Consider the following 19,460-nt stretch of genomic DNA (forward strand, 5'->3'; position numbering starts at 1 on the left):
TCCGACTACACTTCATAAAATTATCATACCACGCAAACAAACTCATATTATTGTTTCACATTTCGTAGAATTGTAGTAATATGAATGACTTGAACTTCATTATTTTTCTCATAAAGTGATTGTTTTTCTTATACTCGATTTATTTCTAGATTTGTTTGTGTAATATTACCTCGATTTAAAGCGATCAGCATAGCAAATTGGTAGTTATAAACTATTAAAACACCTCAAGAAAAGATAACAGATAAGTACTTCATTTTTTACATAATATACTTTCTTTGAAGTATACATAATTTTTGTCGTATGTTGTATATTGGCGGGAGGTAGATGTAGTTGTTGGCGAACGCTGCCGTGTTGCACAGTTCTGATTTCATTATATACTTGGAAGTTAATTCAAATCATTGCATGTGATGAAATATGCTGGGATAAGTAGGCAGTGATTGTTTACTTATGCAAACTATCGTTTTGTAGAGAGAGTATAATTTTTGATTTGTCGAACCACTGTCACATTATAACGCAAAATTTGTAAGTCGAGGATGCGGAAACGTCGAAATGAAGAAAGATTAAAAGTTTAACGTCCATTCGATAACGAGGTCATTAGATACGTAGCGCGACCTCGAATTGGGGAAAGATTGGGAAGGAAATTTACCGCATCCTTTTCAAAGGATCGGCCCTCTTATTTGCCAGGAGCGATTTAGGGAAATCACAGAGCACCTAAGACTGAACGGTCGTCCTCCTTAATATGAAACCGGTGTGCTCACCACATCACAGCCCCTCTGGAAGGAAGCATGGAAATGACTGTATCTGATATGAAGATAATAAGTCAACTGATAAACGCGTTCTAACGGCACGACTTTCTTATCTGGAAATCAAAACCTCGATCATACCACCTGGACGTAACTTATTCTTTCAGCGAGCCACAAGAAGCAGATAAGTAAAGATATTGAAAAAAAAATTATTTACCTATTTCTTGTGCCTCATCTTTTATCACTCATTTTCATTGCACTAAATTAACGTTCTCATTGCTATAAAACTGCACTTAATTGAAACAATAACTAAAGATGTGATTCTTGAGTTTCTCCCGGCGTATTTGATAATCAAAATATCCACGGGTATGCTGCCGGTCTATAGTGTCCAACGTTGGACACTATAGACCGGCAGCATACCCGTGGATATTTTGAATAACTAAAGATGTTTATCAAGTTGGGACGAACGGCACTTGCGCGTTATGTAAGTACGTTGCAAGCACCGGTTGCGAACACAACAGTGTTCTGTGTAGTTGTGAGTGCATTATGTCGAACCTAAGCGATTTAGAAAGTGGTCAAACTGTCAGTGTGGTCTGGTGGCCGCTTCCGTAGCCACGGTAGCCTATGTCTTTGCTGTTTTAAGAGACACCCTAACGATGATTTATACCGCATACAGGGAAAGCGGAAAGTCACGACCGTTTAGTGACAACGCTGACGAAAGAGTGCGTTGAGTGAACGGGACGGACGGCCATTGCAGAGGACTGGGACGGAAAATAAGAGGCCGACAGCTGCAAAATTCACTGCAGAACTGAATGTCACGCTCATGAAACCTGTCGGCATAAAAATAACACTAAGGGAGCTTCAGAAGTAGGGAACTGCTCGGCGAGCTGGAATTTCAATATCACCGGTCACAGATACAGATACAGATGCCGAAGCCATAAAACCTGAACTACGCAGCAATTGAAGGAAGTTATTTGGTCGTAGCGTCTTGTTCCACGCTGTTTCCAACCTCTGGCCGGGATTAAGATTGAAACATAGCAGAGCTTAGGTAATGATTTGGGAACCATAATGTCGTATTCCTTGGGTACTCTCTAAGGGCGCTTTATTACGTAGGATCATGTGACCATTTTGGTTGATCAGGTCTGGCCTTTGGTACAGTGTTTGTCCCCCAGTGGAGATGTTGAGTTCCAAGACGGCAGGACCGCTGCTCACACAGCTCCCATAATTTAGGACTTTTTGTGAGCACGCGGATGCATTGTTACCCCTCCGCTGGCCACCATAATCACCAGATCTCAGTATTACTGAGCCTTTATGGTCTACTTTGGAGAGACCCATATGTGATCGCTATCCACCTCTACCACTGACATCTGAACTTGTCACTAATTTGCAGGAGGGATTGTGTAATATATGGTGTTTCCATGTATCTGTCGACGTCTTGTGTGTCCAAGCAGATGCCGGACACATGGTAGAAATCATAGACAGAGGCAAGTATGCGAAGCAATGAATACAGTGAAAAAGTATTACAAGAATCAAAAGGAATCTACAGAATGAAATATCGTGCCTCATGACCGAATACCAAACATCGAATCCATCGTGGTGCGCTTCGTAACTTTACACCGTCACACAGAACTTGTCAAAACAACTTTGTAAAGTAGAATGTTCTGGTTTTACGAATGAGAGAGATAGACATGTCATATGTATACACAAATGCATGAAGTAAAACCGTACACTGGCTTCTGTGTATTCTTATGAAATCGAATGGACCACAAATGAGTTGTAAGGTCCCTCAGTAACACGAATAAAAACGCGACCCGAGAGTTAGACCGGTTTTGGGTACCCCTGAAGCATATTAAAATTACCACAATCAACAGGAAACAAGAATGCGCGAAGCTTGGTGTGATTTCAAGAAGTCTTGCGGTACAAGAGATTGAATGCGCCCATCTCGAAACACGAAAGACATGCTCTCTGAATTACATTCATTCTACGAAGCAACAGGAGCGAGAGTACTGTTTTGTTCAGCAACATGAGGTTCTGAATTTTGGCGGCTAAAGCTGTGAATGGCCGTCACTGATAAAAACATTGCGTGGCGCCCAAGATATACCACGCGCTGATTTGCGAAGACAGACGCTGCTAGCAGACGAATTCGCTGGCGTGAGAGATTCGCTATTCTCTGAGAAACAAAAGACTGGCATTGGCGCACAGATGCGCGTAGTATGAACACACACACACACACACACACACACACACACACACACACACGCACACACACAGTACAGAAACGTTATTATCAAACATCTTGAAAAGTACTTGAAAGATTGACTTCAAGCTCTTGGTTGACTGATTTCAAATTTCTACATTCAGATGAAACAATGAAGAGGAACCAATGAAAAATTAAATGCCCAACTAACGAAATATATCGTGGTAAATTACAATTCCTATCACGAGAATAAATTACAGCGGCAATATCAGTCTTGGGGATAGTACCACCAGACACCACTATGTAGCAGCACGAATGGAAACAGGATAATTAGACTGAATCGTGATTTCGATAATTTATTTGCTGATTAGTTGCCGTTTTACTTGTGATGTATACCCTAGAAAATATTTTAGTCCGTGTTTCACAGTTATTTTTATTATTAGAATTCAGAGTGTCAAACAAACGTTAAGGCAGGTCATGGTAATAGTGACAACAAAAGTCAGTAGATCGCGGGCCGATCAAAAGATCAAACAGCACTCGAGATTTCCCAAACTGTGACGTAAACTATTCGAACTGTTCGAATCGTGCTCAGACACAGCCATACTTGACACATTGGAAACTGAGCTGAAACTATAGAAGACGAATTGTCCAACACAACGAGGCAGTTATCGCACAATATATTAACAGATGGCGCAACTGATCATCTTTTCATACAGGGAGAGTATAAAGTTTGCGATAATTTGGTTGAGGAAATTAATTAAAAATGCTAGTTACATTAAGCAATTTTGTAATTAGTTTTCGTGATAGTATACTATTTAATACTGCGTATATATATATATATCTATATATATATATATATATATATATATATATATATATATATGCGCACGTTGAAAAGAAATCGTAAGTAGCACATAATAAAATATGATAGACAAACATGTAAAAAACACGGTATCGCTATAAGACAAATTTCTTCGAAATTATTGTAGTACTTTACTAACAGGGTTCTGTGTACCTTTATAGTTCGTGTACTCTGCAAATAAGTGGTAAGGCAACAAATGTTTTTGGTAGGTTGTATTTTAACATAAACAAATATTTAAAAAGCAGATTGCCTTGATATATTCGCAGCTGCTGTGTAATAACGGACGGTAAACGTAAAATAAAGATGTACCACATGTTTGCATCAGAAGTATATGTTTCAAATCTGTACTGGTAAATATTCTTTCTTTATTTCTCTCTCTCTTTTTCGTCGCCTTGTCGCACGTCACGTAGGGTCGGCGCTGCTCTTCTGGATCCTTCTCCTCCATAGTACTCTATCCATTGCCTCTTCCTTCTTCCATCCTTTCTCCCTTAGGTCCCCGGATATGTTATCCTTCCACCTCACCTTCGGTCTTCCTCTCCTTCTCGGTCCTTCAATCTTTATATCTTCACTCTGTTTCCGATATACTCTTCCCCTTTCCTCTGTAAGTGTCCGTACCACCTTAGTCTGCTAATCTTGTATATTTTTCCCCATGGGTCTCACTTTCACAGCTCCTCTAACAAATTCATTTCTGATCCTGTCCTTCCTTGTTAGCCCACACATCCACCTCAGCTTCCTCATTTCCGCCACTTCCATCTTCCTTTCCTGGGCTACTGTGATTGGTCACGTCTCTACCCCGTATATCGTAGCAGGCCTTGCCACCGACTTGTACACTTTCCCTTTCAACCCAACGCTCACCTTCTTATCACACAATACTCCACTCATTTTCCTCCAGTCGTTCCAACCGCAATTTATTCGGTGTTGTATCTCGCTTTCCAGTCCTCCGTCCCTCTGTATGTACGACCCCAGGTATTTAAATTTGCAGACCGATTTCAGCTCATCATCCTGGATCTTGCAAGACCTCATCTGCACATCCTTCAGTGCTAAATATTCTGACTTTGCGATGAAAATAAACACCAACTCTCGTTAATGTTTTCTTTGGACTTCTGGCTGTGTGTACCAGTAATGAAAGACATAAACAAATACGTTCGTAAATTTCGAAATAAACATGGAACATCATTACTTTGCAAATCGAACATTTTACGAGGGAGTACTAATATCTAACCTGAAAAACAATAAGCCTATCTTCAGTACCAATATCCATGCTTGTTCTACATTATATAATATTTTGTAAGCAATTAGTAATTAATCATCAGGTCAGGTCGTTCTAATTTCACGAATATAGTAATCAGGAAAATATATAATGAAAATCCCTGTGTTATTTTGTAACTATCAGACTTATCCTAGGAACTAAAAAATGGTTCTAAGCACTATGGGACTTAACATCTGAGGTCATCAGTCCACTAGACTTAGAACTACTTAAACCTGACTAACCCAAGGGAATCACACAGATACATGCCCGAGGCAGTATTCGAAACTGCGACCGCAGCAGCAGCGCGGTTCCGCACTGAAGCGCCTAGAACCGCTCGGCCAGACCGGCCGGCTCCTAGGGACTTTTTTATCCTCATCTTCCTCTATCCTTCATTAGAAGGAAAAGAAAAAAAAAACTGGCTGATATTGTCCTCTACAGTAATTAGATTTGCAGCCGGCTTCTAGATATTATACCGATGGGAAAGAACGCGAAACTTCACAGAAATGCGCGCTAGTGCACAGTCCAGCCCCTCAGTGAAACAGCTGATTGTGTCTCCTCTATTTCCGCGCTAAGTGATCTATTTATCGCGAAAGCAGTGAGCCGCGTTTCAACTTTTCCGTGCACTTTGATTTCAAAGAAGAGTGGCTGGAAATGCAACCGCTGCGCGAGGCCTGGACGAGCAGCATTACGGCGAGTTGTAGCGCCGGTCGTGCAGCGGATGCGCCTCTCCCGCTGACTGCGCCGTTTTATCGGCGACCGCAGCGCAGCGCCGGTCATCTGTCGCGGTCGTATCAACACAAGGCCAGCGATACGCGTGCAAGGAGACCTGTCCCTGTCTCTATCTCTCTGTCCGCCGAGTGGTGGCCGCCGCTGCCGTTGTCCGACAAAGCCAATCGAGGCGGCCGATGTGACCGGCATGCTGGCTGGCTACGCTCCTAGACCGCTGATGGCGATCACCGCAGACCTCGTCCGTCTGCCCTCCAGCTCACATAAACGTGGCCCATAACCGGAGTCGTTCTTACGTTTATTCGTCTTCCCCGTAAGTACGAAGTGCGAATACCAATGTGACGTCTGCATCTACGTCGGTACCCTGTAAACCATTGTGGAGTGAGTGACGGAAGGTACTTAGCTTTAGGGGAAGCTAGGGTAAGGTGGGCACTGTAAGTGAAATTGAATTTTCATTAAACCACGCCTCTTACACATGTTGAATCTCCATACCGTAAGGTATCACACAAAATACAGGGTGTGTCAAAAAGAATCATCCGATTAGGCACGTCTTCTGAAACTAATAAACATATACAGCGAATTTTGTTCTTTGATGGACGAGAAACTCAAAAAGTTTTTTCAATCTTTTCATAAGTGTTCAATATGCACCCCTTCAGATGCACGGCATGTCAGTGCGGTATTCAACTTGCTCCCACACTGCAGAGAGCATGTCTTGAGTTTCAGCTTCCACAGTTGCTGTTATGCGATGTCTCATTTCATTCACTGTTGTTGATAACGGAGGCACATAAACTGAGTCTTTTATAAACCCCCACAAGTAATTATCACATACAGTCAGGGTCCGATTGCCTTGTAGGCCAGTAGTGTAAGGATGAATAATTTCGTCCAGAGCGACCGAGCTAACGTTCAGTAATCATTTGATTTAAAAATTTCGCACTTCCAGACGCCAGGGTGGCGGGCCCCATCCTGTTGATAAATGGAGTCGTTTGAATCAGTCTCCAACTGTGGTAAAAGAAAATTCTCAATCATATCGAGATATGTGCTTCCTGTAACAGTGTTCTCGGCAAAGAAAAATGGACCATACACCCATTCCTGTGAAAATGCAAAAACACATTAAATTTTGGACAGTCCCTCTTGTGTTGTACAACTTCATGTGGGTGTTCTGTACCTCGTATTCTCACATTATAAGAGTTTACCTTTCCGTTTAAATGGAATGTTGCCTCCCCACTAAACACTAAGCGTGGAAGAAAACTGTCATCCTCCGTCTTGCTAAGAACGAAATTACAAATCTCTACATGTTGGTGTTTGTCACCTTCACGAAGATCTTGCAGTAACTGAATTTTTTATGGTTTCACGTGTAAACGTCGACGCAACACACGCCAGATGGACCTTGGAGGCATGTTGAGCTTTCGAGCTGCACGGCGCACGGATTTCTGCGGACTCATTGTGAAACTATTGAGGATTCGTTCGACTTGTGTCAGACATTTTGGGACGGACCGGCGATCTGCCTTTACACAGACAACGTGTTTCTCAGAGTTGTTCATGCTATCGTCTAATGCTCTGTGCTGTAGGAGGATCCATACTATACCTAGTACGAAAGCGACACTGAACGGTTATTACTGGCCCTCCCTGAGAAAATGTAGCACACAAAACTCTTTCTCTTGTCCCGACACCATTTTTACTAGAACTGAAGTGGGGGCACACTTTAGCTACCTAGTGGAAACCATGTAAAGCTCGATTGCTTGCTCTTTCCAATAGCACGTTGTTCACGAACACATCTCAAATAATAGTTATGAGCTTCTTTTTTTTTTTTTTTTTAATCGGATGATTCTTTTTGATACACCCTGTGTTTTTAAGTGAAAAAGAAAATGATTTATAGGAACCATATACAGTTTTCTGAAGGTCTTCATAGTGACCAATTTCCCTACCTAAGCAGACAATGGATGCAGTGCCAATGGAGCAGCATCCCATGTTTATTGTTCTGATTTCAGAACTTTTTTCCAGGCGTCTTGATGCTCTGGTAGCTGAAACAAGACCAGATGGCTGCTGCACACCGTTTTCAATCGGATTTTAAGTAATAAAATGGATAAATAAGTAAATAATTAATTCAAAATCGTAACAACAGGTAGAATGACGAATGATAACATGGTATATAAAAGGTTTTAGGAACCAGTCTAATCAGCAGTATTGTGAATGATGTATGGAAGTAACTAACTCTTAGTGTGGTACCCAGCGAGGTGGCTCAGTGGTCATCACACTTGCTTCGCTTTCGTGGGACGACGGTTCAGATCCCTGTCTGGCCATCCAGATTTAGGTCGCCAATAATTTCCGAAAATCGTTCCTCGATATGTCTGAGATGGTTCCTTTCAAAGAGGCACAGGCGATTTCCTTCAGCATATTATCATACGGCGAGCTTGTTCTCCGTCTCTAATAACCGCGATGTCGACTGGAAGTTAAATTGTAAGCCTGTTTCCCTCCTCTAATTGGTTAAACCCTTGGGTACCTTCTCCCGATTTGACGCCAAATAGGCATTACTGGTTCACTGACCAAACTAACATACTGAAAGAACCCGTAAGAAACTACGTTCTTTGAACATTGACGTAGTAAGAAACTGTTACTATACGCATAAGTGAGATTGAGAAGAATAATAATAATCACGAGACAACTGAAAACTATGTAAGATTTTACTAAAAGATAATGAAACAAGCTTCCTTTACCAAACTCATTCACAACAATGTCGGCATATATTAATCTAGTTTGACCTCTTCCCGCCAGGCAGCTGCACTGTTCACGGCAAAAATAAGTAAATAAATAAACAAAAAAGTGCTTTGTCTACTTTTCCTACAGTATCCACTTTAACTCTCATCCTCTTGTTCATGTTAGAGTAGCTTCCAGTTCCAGTCACGTATGGAGAGGGTGGGGGTGGGGCGGAGATGATTATTTAAAGGCCTCTGCGAGCGCCGTAGTCATTGTTCCTTGCCTTTGCTGTCTTTAGGAAACCGATAAGCACGGGACACAAGTGTGGCTCCAGATTCTTCACTTAATTCTGATTCTTGAAAACTGGTTGGTAGGATTCCAAGTGATGGTTTACAATTATATCTAAGGGATTGCCAACTCAATTTCTTCTAGATTACCGTGACACTTCCCAATTAATTAAATGAATCTATAACGATTCGTACTGCCTCCATTTCTGCAAGTTCAAAATCTCGTGTTACTCCTATTTCGTATAGCTCCCAAATTTTGGAAATTTGTGGTAAGGTCTTATGGGACCAAACTGCTGAGGTCGTCGGTCCCTAAGATTACACACTACTTAATGTAACTTAAACTAACTTACACTGAGAACAACACACACACCCATCCTCGAGGGAGGACTCGAACCTCCGACGGGGGTAGCCGCGCGGACCCTGACAAGACGCCTGAGACGCGCGGCTACCCCGCGCGGCAGGCTCCCAAAGATGCAAGCCATATCGTGTGATGGGTCCTAGGAAATTGTAGATTGATTGCGTCTCTGTGGATACGAAGGCCGTCAGTGCCGCAGAAGATGGACGCGCATGACCTATCAGTGAACCGAAGTCTGTAACATGTTTTACCTATGACTGTGCATGTATGGTCGTTCTAGGTCTATTTCCTCACAAATTATTACACCTCTGAAAGGAGGCACTTGGTGAAGGAGTATAGTGTCACAATAACGTTCAGTGGTAAATGTAGCGTGTTCAAATGGTTCAAATGGCTCTGAGCACTATGGGACTTAACATCTGAGGTCATCAGTCCCCTAGAACTTAGACCTAACTAACCTAAGGACATCACACACATCTATGCCCGAGGCAGGATTCGAACCTGCGATCGTAGCGGTCGCGCGGTTCCAGACTGAAGCTCCTAGAACCACTCGGTCACACCGGCCGGTTCTACTGCATTCATAGATTTCGGTGTCATTGATGCAACATCAAGCCTCCTCACACCATAACGCTTGGAACATCAAAAAAATCATTTTCGACAAGTCCCTGGGTGCGTTACGTGTTCCCACCTCCGCCACATGGGGCTACGTCTAGCATTATGACTCTCCACCTAAACTTAGGAGTTTTTTGCGTTTAAGGCGTAATTTTTAAGACATTTTAAACGTTGAATTAAAACTTCGACGTTTGACAATCGCCATACTCTGCGGTTCTCTTGTGGCTTACGCTACGGTGCATTCTTCAAATTGTAACGGTCATCACTCAGGTCATGAGGTCAGTGGGTGTCAAGGTTCGACAGGCGAGACGGTGACATTGCAAGTGCTGGAGGCTTAACTCCAAGTGCTAGTGAGTGTTTTAGTCCTACGCCCAAAGGCCCCAGTGAAACAGTGGTATATACAGTAACATTTTACTAACTTGATTGCTACAATAAATATTGTCACTGAGGTTGCTGCAGTGGTAACACCGGTTCCCATCAGATCACTGAAGTTAAGCACTGTCGGGCTTCTGTAGAACTTGGGTGGTTGACCGTCCGGGTCTGCTGAGTGCTGTGGGGAAATGCGGTGCACTCAGCCCTTGTGAGAACAGTTGAGCAGATACTTGCTAGGGAAGTGGTGGCCGGGAGAGTGGTGTGCTGACCACATGCCTCTCCATATCCGCATCCAGTGACGACTGAGGTAGATACGGCGGTCGGTCGGTACCGTTTGGCCTTCTGAGGCTGGCTACAGTACGCCATGCTACCTCACTGTTAGGCAGAGTGCCTGACCAGCAGCGAGCAAAATGATCTGCCAGAGAGCTGCGTGTAGCATTCCTCGCCGACGCCTGAGTGAGCAGCTCGGCCCATCTTCTGTGCGCCAGAGAAGACAGTAATCATTGTAAATTCCTGACAGCTTTGAAGGTCTGTAAATGTAATGAAATGGCAGTCACACAAAATGGCTCTGTGCGTCGATGTTCGAACTTAAGTAGACCCGCCGCTGGAGTTCCAGAGGGGATAACTAAGCGTACCATTGGCAGCGGCGTAGTCGTTCGTGGCAGGCAGCCCCCTCGTGCCGCCATGGCGGTTGCAGGAAACGCATCGGCGTGACTGGTTGCCGATATCGCAGTATTAAACTTCAATTACAGTGGCGATCCTCCTCTATTGTATAACTCTATGAAGTCATCTATTTCAAATTACGTATATCCAACTTGCGAGTAAATTACGCGTTATCTGTTGTATTATAACAATAAATATATGTATGGATGGTATTTGCACTGAATATAAATTAGTTTCTGGGAATCTAATTGATCTTAACTAAAGATGTTTGGATTGTTGGATTGTTAACAGTACTGGTTTGCATTCAAAGTAGTACGATTATGAAGAACTACTGGAGCACAAAAAAGGCGAATATGCTCCTTTTTAAAATGCTGTCACTGAAAAGTGGGGTACCTGTTGCCTCATTCTGACTTCTTCAGCACCTTTAAAATTTTCCTAAAAACTTTGGCATGTGAACACTTGTGCGCTTTTTTTAACATGCAAATCACTTCTCACTATCACAATCTCTACTAGCCATAACTCGCTCACACCCACTAGTCCATCGCTGTAAGTCGCTCATATCATCCACTCCCACTTCAACTTTCTGACTCACTCATTCAGCCCAACTCTCTGGCATTATCTCTTTGTGTCTCTCTGTCACTGTCACCTGTCTCAAAGCCACAGTCTCCTTCGTTCTGTCCTCCTACTATTACTAGTCTGCTCTAACTGTCAATGTCTCCCTCCTGCTTTCTCTTACTGCTATTGTCTCAGCCATTCATTCCTGCTACTCCTTTCTCTTCTCACTATCACTACCTTTCTCTCTCTATTCCTCGTTGTAATTGTCATAGAGTCGGTCTCTAAATATCACTGGCTCCCGCCCACTTCCACTTTCTCCTTGTCTTTCTTCCTGTCCATCTGGCAGTGTCTCCTTCACTCTTTTGCTATACCCAAATGCCACAGAGTCCGACCCCTTCTATAAAGAGTCCTACACTTTCTATACCACAACCAGTGTCTACTGCCTTTCAGTATATATTTTTTTACCATCTCTTTCCCATTGCCACTATCTTCTTTTCTCTCAAAATAAAAAAGCGTGAATACGTAAGCATGTCAAAATTTTTGGGAAAATTTTTAAAGGTGCGGAGAAAGGTTGAATGAGGCGTCTGGTACTTAACTTTTCAGTCAAAGTCTTTTGAACAGAAGGATATTCGCCTATTTTGTGCTCCGAAAGAAGCATTTTTCCGCTTGTTCCCTTCTTTTCCCTGCCACACAAGGGCGTGTCACTCATCTGGGCGGTAAAATTTTCATAGTTTCCCCAAGTGAAATAGAAGTAATGCAAACCTAATTTTACACCTCAGACGGGATTTTACGTGCAAAAAATTTCGAGTGTGCTTCAGTAACAAAACATGGGGTTTCCAGAGCCATTCTGATGACAACGGAGACACTTTACAGCGTATTAGCATATTTCTCCGTGCCACGTCACTTTATAAACAGAGTTTTCGCCTCACACCAGATTTTACGTGCGTATTTTATGTGAATAAATAGGATAACTTTGATCCTCTGTAACGCGGAAACCGATGAAGATATCAGGAAAATTTCAATGTTGTTCCTAATTGATATTTCAGAAATATATAGTGAAAACTACACCCACTTTTTATGCGTAACCGTCTTACAGTTTGCGTCTCGGTTTTGGGAACTAAATACTGATTTTCTAGGTGGTTTATCCATAGAGGATACAGATTTTTGAAAACGTGAAGGTGGAGTTTCTCGATAAAGGTCTAAAAAATGGAATTTTAAAATTTCAGGTGTCTGGAAAGAAAAGGAAACTATTTCAGTTGTCTGATGACCCGATACACAGTACTGAATAGCTTACTGTAATGCTTCTCTCGTCGTAATTAGACTGAACTGTTGGAAAACGTACATTTATCTGAAATGTGAGCTCTTCTTAGTTCTGCCGTAATATCAAGTTCACAGTAGTTACCCTACTTTTAAATATTGACCTAAACGTTCGTTTTTAACAAAATGACAAGTGTGATAATCATGTAACTAACCGAGGTATCTTCTACGAGCCACCAATGAAATTCGCCTCACGTCTTTCGAGGGTTCACATTGCTACTTTTGCGTGTAATTTGTGTTTTTAAAAGATTGTCAAAAGTAGTAACATTGGAAACTTTCACGAAAGTTGTTTGAAAATACGATATGCGCGAATTTCTTGTGACCGAAATTGGAATAAATAATATACTTCGTAAAGTTAAATGAAAACTTCCCGTTTTATGAAACTGTAATTCAGGAATGAAAATAACAGGAAATTTAGAAACTGTAGAGCGCAAGAATTTGTTAAAACGCAAGTCCTAAAGAAATTCAGGCCACTTTACATTGAGTTAAAAATTAATTTCGTTAACCATTGAGCCGAAGAGGTTAAAAAAGTTCTGGAACTGAAACTAAATGTTCTGTAATCATGGACTTCCACAATATGGAGCATTATTTCGTATCTAAACCATGGAGAAGACTTCAGCCTTTGTCTTGTTTGTTTAATTATCAAGCCAAACAGATTGATGGACGTGATCACAGCTATACTATAGCTAGAGTTCCCCAGGCCAAGCGAAATCTTGGCTGAGGAAGAGCTATGGTTGCTTCGACATTTCAGATGGGCATATCTGACTCCACTTCGTAGCTAACATACTGCGGAGATCTTCGATAATAATGTTATCAAAGAAGGATCTGAAAAGTAACCAGAGAAGAATGCTTCAGATCAGCAGTTCCCTTGTTTTTCATCTTTGAAAAGGGCGCCACGCAATTACAATTCTACGTTCAGTGACACACGAGGAGTTCCGTTGACGTCATCTCTGATTATCTTTCTGTGAACACATATGCTACTGATATACCTTATGTACTTGATGTTGATAGCCGAGTGCTCTCCCTTATGCACTAGGGAATTTTAACGACCCAGCAAGGCCGGATATCGGCCATCATTTTCATTATTTACAATACTACACTGACAGCTAGATCCATGTGGATTACATTTGCATTCTCATAGCCTACGGGGATCAGCCGATCTGCGTAGTGGGAAAGTGATTGCCTATATCCATTTCCGAACTTCAAACACCACTTTGTTTCCACGTAACTATGTTTCCTAGTATTTTGCCACATTTTTCTGCGTAAGTGGTAGACGAGTTCTTCAGATACAATATCGCGAATTCCATGTTCGCATGCGTCAGGTGTCCAGTAGTCAAAATTTCAATGATTTTTACGTTTTTAACGAATCAAAAGTGCTTTTTAAGAAGAGAAGTAGATTAGCTGGTGTTTAAAGTGCTGTCAGTGTCTAGGTAGTTAGAGCCGGAAGGCTTGGGAAGAATATGTGCTGTGTCATTTCTGAAAATTGCGTTAGGCTGACTGGGAAAACCACAAAAAAGTAAATGTCGACAATGGATTTTGAACAGTGTCCTTCCGAATGCCCGTGGATTGCCTTACCATTGCACCTGCAACATTTCACTGGTTGTGCTCCCGGCTCCTAATTCTTCTATATGGTTTAATATGCTCCTTCAATTCTTCGGCTATTGTGTTATTCTTTCCATACTCGTGTACCTACTGTAACCTGCCTTCCCCGAAAGATTTTTGTAGTCTGTATCTGTTTCAACAATATTCTCCCCACGGGTGTCGTATACACTCTACTTTTTGGACAATATACAGAAGGACTAAAACGATGACGGTCCGTGATAAACTAGTGGAAGTGAGATTGAAACAGGTATCGAGCCATATAGTTAATCGTCCTTGTCGAACAGGATGCAACAAATCCCATCTCCAGTGAAACGTACTGAAGTACATTCGTTGTCAAAGGAGCGGACACTAGACATAATTACGTACATAAAAGATGCTCCACAAGGTAATAAAAAACAATTAGGAACAGATTTCGATTAAGCCCGTAGCAATACGACTGTGTAGTGCATAAGAAAAAGTACGGAATTCGAAGGGAGGACAAGGCACACTTGTTACAAACACTGGCGTTTGCGCGTTTCAGATATACTGGATACGACTTACACGATATGTATCATAGTGAAATACTTAGTTAGGCACATCAAACTGCGCTCAACATAGCTTACAGTGATTTCAAGGGAAGCAGTTGTTGGCCGCATAACTTCAAACACTGTTACAGGATTGGACGACGTAAGATAACCAAATTTCAACAGAGAGTCAGCCTCACTATGTGTAGCAAAATGTGGAATCGGCCCTTTGTAAGAGGTAAACAAACTTAACTCGTCGTTCAGTAAGGTATTTGTTTTCAATAAAGCCAAGTTGGATTTGAGGGGAATGCATATGAAGGGAACTCTGGAAATTAGAGGCACCGAGAGAGATCTCTCAAGATCAGTTAATATCATCGCCTTAACGCATTCCTATACACTTATGCCGACTGTTTATCTGAGTGGCGAACTGGCTGGAAAGTTATTTACTGTACTGCGAGAAGGTGGAGGTGCTGTGCCCCTTCATTCTTTCTAGTGTTCGTGACGTTGCAAGGGCAGTAGGGAATGTCACGGCAAGCGAAAATGGGCAAATGGGCGTAAGAGACCTACAGCTACGGTATGATTACAACTTTTGGCCAATAGCTGGTCAAAATAACTTGCTTTTGCTTGATTCATGGTCTGCGTATAAAAATCGTACTCCCTGAAAAGTGTATGGCATTGCAGTTCATACCACCTGGAATCATAGGAAAAATTCAGCCTCTGGATGTTTGATGTTTGCTTTTCCCTGTCTATAAAACATATTATCGCACTATATGCAGCTACGCCTTAAAAGATAGTTTCACGATAAGCTCCATGACACACTGTTTCGCATTCGCTTGCTAGCCAGCACATCCCAGCAGTTCTCATTACCCCATTACACGGATATGATTCTATATGCATTCTTTCAGAACGGATAGTTAGCTGAACATCCTCCATGGCCTATAACTGCGTCTCCGATCATGTTGGCGCAAACCTCTGTGATCAATGCGGCGCGTCACTTTTCATTCAGTGTTCCTAGTGCAAGTTCATGGTTTGTTCTGAACACTTCTTGAATGTATACGATGTCCATTTTGTGAAGTGGAGTGCATACATCCCATAGAAGGTTGATTTGCGTATCTACTGGACACTCATTTTTTTGTGGCCCTCCTGATGCACATGGTGAGTCATTAGCGACTAACATTTTTCCTGGTAACTATTAACACTTTCAAATGAGCCTTACTAAAATTTGGACTTGCGGCCATGCACTCAAGGTGTTCCTTGTAACACCATGAGTGTTGGGCGTGTTGTCTTCTAAATCGTTTATGTAGATTAGGAACAGCAGGGGGGGCAATCGCACTTCTTGGCGTACGCCAGATATAGCTTCTGTTTTACCAGATTATTTTCCGTCGATTTCTACGAACTGTGACCTTTGTTACAGGAAAGCACGAATCCAGTCGTACAACTAAATCAATACGCCACAGGTACGCTATTTGATTAGAAGTTTCTTGTGAGGAACGGTGCCGAACGCCCTCTGTGAAACTAGAATTATGGAGCCAATTTTTAGATCTGCTGTGTAGAGAAGTCATTACTTCGTGTGCATCAAGAGCTGCCTATGTTCCATAAGAACGAAATTTTCTGAAATCTTGCTGACTGTGTGACAACAGACCGTTATTTTCGATGTAATTCATAATTTTTGAACACAATATAAGTTCCAAAATCCTACTGCAAATCGGAGCCAGTGACGTGTGTCTGCAATTCTGTAAATCATCGAATTAAACCTTTTTGCTGTCTTGTGTATTGGTGTGACCGATGCGATTTTCCAGTCTTTTCGTACAGATTTTTCGACGAGCGAGCGATTGTATATGATCGCTATGTATGGAGCTATTGTATCAGTGCACTCTGAAAGGAACCAAACTGGTGTATTGTCTGGATCGGAAGACTTGCGTTTATTAAGTGAATTTAGCTGCTTCTCTATATCTGGGATATCTGCTTCTAAGTTACTTATGTTGGCAGCTCTCCTTGGTTCGAATTCTGGAATATTTACTTTGTCTTCTTTAGTGGAGGTATTTCGGGAAATGGAATTTGGAAACTCACCTTTAGTCGCACTGACATTGGTAAAATCACCATTGCTGTCACGCAGTGAAGATATTGATTTTGTCTTGCTGCTCGTATACTTTACTTACGGTAAGAATATCTTTGGGTTTTCTGTCAAATTTGGAGACAAAGTGTTGTTGAGAAAGCTACTAAAAGCATCTGGCAATGAAGTCGGCGCCAAGTTTCGACCTTAATGAGACATGCTCGTGAAAATGACCAACAATTTGAAAAAAAAATTTCTTGGTTTATAGAAAAGAGCATTTGATACTGATTTCAAAAATGTATAGTTTATGGGCATTATCACTTTCCGTACGTTCTAAAATAGAGGTTGAACATAATGTTGCACAGGGGCCACGCCCATCTGTCAGTTTGAAGTGCATCAGAATACGTGATGCATTATTTTGTTCTTCCGTTTTTTTCCATCGTTAGTTATGGATCGCCAATACAGGTGTATTCTAGAAGGCACTGACTACTGGAACCAAAGTACAGCCATGACTAGAAGGCTATGGTTCGAATGTAAACAATGATCTGAGAATATGATTTCGGAATTTCATACGCATGTGGTTTTGTAGTTATTGTGTGTTGTTTTGTTTCTGTGTATGTGTTTCCTGTGCTACAAATGCCGAGAGTAAAGAAATTTAGCCCCAAACGCAAGTTTCGCGGCAACCACTTCCAAACACAACCGAATAATACACATTATATGCTTCAAAAGTCGCCCACGGAAACTGTATCTATAGGCAGTGATTCTAGACGTAAGCTTTCGCTTTCTGGATGTAATAAGAACAAGCCCAGTAGTATTGTGAGCAGTAGTAACGACGGAAATGTTATTGTGATCACTAAATATGCTGTCGAGACTTTTGAAGAGTGCTGTGAAATGTAAGTTCTGAATTTGTGAACATAGTATTGACGTTTCTGAGGACATTTCTGCAAGGAAGGATCTTTCAACTCAGTTAGTGATTGCCTATAACTCGTTTAAGATGGAGAGTAATAATATGACATAGCTAGTAACTGATAGTCGACATTACAGTGTAAATATTCTGCTTGCTTATGCAATGCGATGTACTGGAAGGGGAAGGAGAACTCCCCAGACTTTTTGTCCAGTGATGGATTTGCTTACACCTCCACTGACGTTTGACATATACAATAAATTAATACATAATGCTTTATGTGTATGAGTGAACATTCAATGAAAAGAGTAGCAGAAGAAGCTGTAGCCTTGTCTGAGAATACAGACAGTCTAGCAGCATTTGATGGATCTAGGCAGAAGAGAGGTCAAACTTCTCTGAATGGGATTGTAACCGCCATATTTATTGAAACTGGTAAGATACTAGATTATGAATGTCTAACAAAGCACTGCCAGGGCTATTCAGGTAAATTTAATAGCACCCACGTTTGTGTAAAGAATTTTGATGGTCCAAGTGGAAACATGGAAACGAAAGGAGTTCTAAACATTTTTAGAAGATCAGAGGTCAGTCGTGATGTGAGGTATGTAGGCTAACTTGGGGATGGAGACTGTAAAGGACACACTACTGTTGTTAATTGCAGACCATATGGGTACACTCAGATGGAAAAGCTTTAAGTTGTTGGGCATGTACAAAAAAAAAAGGGAGCTCGGCTGAGAAAATTATGTAAAGACTTCAGGGGAAAAAATTGTCAGACGGAAAACACATAGGTGGTGCAGGTCGTCTTACAAAATCTGAAATTGATTCTTTGACTCATGGATTAGCAATAAGGAGAAACGTAGGAGATTTGGAGAACATAAGACGAGTTGTTTGGTCAAAATGGTTTCACAGAGAGTCTACAGATGAAACCCCACACCATGATTTGTGTCCAAAAGGGGAAGATTTGTGGTTCAAGTACTGGTTGGGCAATGCTATAGACATACAATATACCCACAATCATTCCTTACCACTTTCTGTAATGGAGGCAGTTAGGCCTATATATGGGGATCTGGTAAATAAATATCTACTTAGGAAATGTATGCATTGTCTCTCTCAGTATGCAAAATAAAGCTTCAACAGCTGTATATGGGAGAGAATACCCTAAAACTTATTTGTTGGGCTGACGGTACTGAAGATTGGTGTAATGGATGCTATAGTAACATTCAATGATGGTGCAATTTCAAGGATCAATGTTATGAAGAAATTGAACATCCAGATGGGAAGGAATATGGCTTCAGCTCTAACTACTACTGATAACCGGCGGGGAACCGAAGCAGAGACATTGCTTACCATGGAGTCAAGGATAAAGAAAAGAATGAAGAGAAAGAGTATGGAGGATAAGGAAACAGGAGGGCAACTGGAGTATGCAGCTGGAATGTTCTAAACGAGCATAGTGGTAAGTTAATAAAACTTATTTTGCGATTTGTCCGCAGCTCGTGGTCTCGCGGTCGCTTCCTGAGCATGGGGTCCCGAGTTCGATTCCCGGCGGGGTCAGGGATTTTCACCTGCCTCGAGATGAATGGGTGTTTGTGCTGTCGTCATCATTTCATCATCATTGCTGCAAGTGCCGAGACTGGACTGAGCAAAGGTTGGAATTTGTACGGGTGCTGATAACCGTGCCGTTGAGCGCCCCACAAGCCAAACATCATCATCATCATTTTTGCGATTTACCGAAAACTGGAATTTTCATAATTCAGGTACACTTTTCTCCTAAA

The sequence above is a fragment of the Schistocerca piceifrons genome, chromosome 6 (genome assembly GCF_021461385.2).
Source record: "Schistocerca piceifrons isolate TAMUIC-IGC-003096 chromosome 6, iqSchPice1.1, whole genome shotgun sequence".
NCBI lineage: Eukaryota > Metazoa > Arthropoda > Insecta > Orthoptera > Acrididae > Schistocerca > Schistocerca piceifrons.